The sequence below is a fragment of the Cervus canadensis genome, chromosome X (assembly GCF_019320065.1).
Source record: "Cervus canadensis isolate Bull #8, Minnesota chromosome X, ASM1932006v1, whole genome shotgun sequence".
Taxonomy (NCBI): Eukaryota; Metazoa; Chordata; class Mammalia; order Artiodactyla; family Cervidae; genus Cervus; species Cervus canadensis.
The window spans coordinates 131986173-131988519 of NC_057419.1; the positions used below are offsets into that span (position 1 = coordinate 131986173).

The 2347-nt window shown below is 42.4% G+C and overlaps 1 protein-coding gene across 3 annotated transcripts in view; it reads left to right on the top strand.

Moving 5' to 3' along the window:
• The window catches only part of TENM1 (teneurin transmembrane protein 1), an 891941-nt gene that overhangs the window by 691459 nt on the left and 198135 nt on the right, over window positions 1-2347 (top strand). The gene's annotated exons all lie outside the window — the stretch shown is intronic.

A 2347-nucleotide genomic window follows, 5' to 3' on the forward strand; every position in this document is an offset into this window, starting at 1 on the left:
CATATAGGTTTCTCAGGAGACAGGTAAGATGGTCTGGTATTCCCGTCTCTTTAAGAGCTTTCCACAGTTTGTTATGATCTACACAGTCAAAGGTTTTAGCATAGTTGATGAAACAGAGGTAGATGTTTTTCTAGAATTCCCTTGTTTTCTCTATGATCCTGTGAATGTTGGCAATTTGATCTCTGGCTCCTCTGCCTTTTCTAAACCTAGCTTGGACATCTGGAAGTTCTCAGTTTGCATAATGCTGAAGCCTAGCATGCAAGATTTTAAGCATGACCTTACTAGCATGGGTGCTTAGTCGCTCAGTCATGTCCGACTCTTGGTGACCCCATGGAGTGTAGCCAGCCAGAGTCCTCCATCCATGGGAGTTCTCCAGGCAAGAGTACTGGAGTGGATTGCCAGGCCCTCCTCTACTAGCATGGGAGATGAGTGCAATTGTTCAATGCTTTGACCATCCTTTAGTACTTACCCTTCTTGGGAATGGGCTTCCCTGGTGGCTCAGATGGTAAAGCGTCTGTCTGCAATGCTGGAGACCCGGGTTCAATCCCTGGGTCGGGAAGATCCCTGGAGAAGGAAATGTCAACCCACTCCAGTATTCTTGTCTGGAAAATCCCATGGACAGAGGAGCCTGGTAGGCTACAGTTCGTGGGGTTGCAAAGAGTCGGACACGACTGAGCAACTTTACTTTACTTCTCGGGAATTGGGATGAGGATTGACCTTTTCCAGTCCTTTGGCCACTGCCGGGTCTTCCAGATTTGCTGACCTATTGAGTGTAACACCTTGATGGCATCATCCTTTATGGTTTTGAATACCTCTACCAGAATTCCATCTGAAGAAATATGTGTGCCTGAAGATCTATGTGTGCCTGAAGAACTATGGATGGAGGTCCATAATATTGTACAGGAGGCAGTGAACAAAATTATCCCAAAGAAAAAGAAAAGCAAAAAGGCATCATGGCCTTCCATCATGGCCGTGTGGTTATCCAAGGAGGCTTTATAAATAGATGAGGAAAGAAGAGAAGCAAAAAACAAGGGAGAAGGGGAAAGCTACATCCAACTAAACACAGAGTTCCAAAGAATAGCAAGGAGAGGCAAGATGGCCTTCTTCAGTGAACAGTGCATAAAACTAGAGGAAAACAACAGAAGTGGAAAGGCTAGAGATCTCCTCAGGAAAATTGGAGATATCAAGGGAATATTTTGCCCAAAGGTGGGCACAATAAAGGGCAGAAATTGTAGAGACCTAGTAAATGCTGAAGAGATCAAGAAGAGATAGAAAGAATACACTGAAGTACTGTACAAAAAAAAGATCTTAATGAACCAGATCACTATGATGGTGTGGTCAGTCACATAGAGCCAGACATTCTGGAGTGTGAAGTCAGGTGGGCCTTAGGAAGCACTGCTGTTAATAAAGCTAGTGTCCTTGTTTAGGATTTGGAAAATGTAATCACTGTATATTACAGGCTCGTATGAATTGACATGAGAAAAGAAGTTTAGACATTGTATTAAATGAATCAGAATAGCTAAAACAAAGAATAGTGAGAACAAGCTAGAACTATCATATGTTAAAGAATAATTTTAAACTATGATAATTAAAACAAAGTGGTACTAATGTAAGAGTAGACAGACCAGTACAACCAAATAAAAGCTCAGGAACACACCCCAGTACAAGTATTTACTATATGATAAAACCAGCATCAGAAGTCAGTGGGGAAATGAAGCATTATGAAATAAGTGGGGCTGAGTGAAATATGCAAGTGACACCACCCTTATGGCCAAAAGTAAAGAAGAACTAAAGAGCCTCTTAATGAAAGTGAAAGAGGAGAGTGAAAAAGTTGGCTTAAAGCTCAACATTCAGAAAACTAAGATCATGGCATCCGGTCCCATCGTTTCATAGCAAATAGATGAGGAAACAGTGGAAACAGTGGCTGACTTTATTTTGGGAGGCTCCAAAATCACTGCAGATGGTGATTGCAGCCATGATATTAAAAGACGCTTGCTCCTTGGTCTTCCCAGTGCACCCAACCTAGACAGCATATTAAAAAGCAGAGACATTACTTTGCCAACAAAGGTCCATCTAGTCAAGGCTATGGTTTTTCCAGTAGTCATGTATGGATGTGAGAGTTGGACTATAAAGAAAGCTGAGCACCAAAAAATTGATGCTTTTGAACTGTGGTGTTGGAGAAAACTCTTGAGAGTCCCTTGGACTGCAAGGAGATCCAACCAGTCCATCCTAAAGGAGATCAGTCCTGGGTGTTCATTGGAAGGACTGATGTTGAAGCTGAAACTCCAATACTTTGGCTACCTGATGTGAAAAAGACCCTGATGCTGGGAAAGATTGAGGGCAGGAG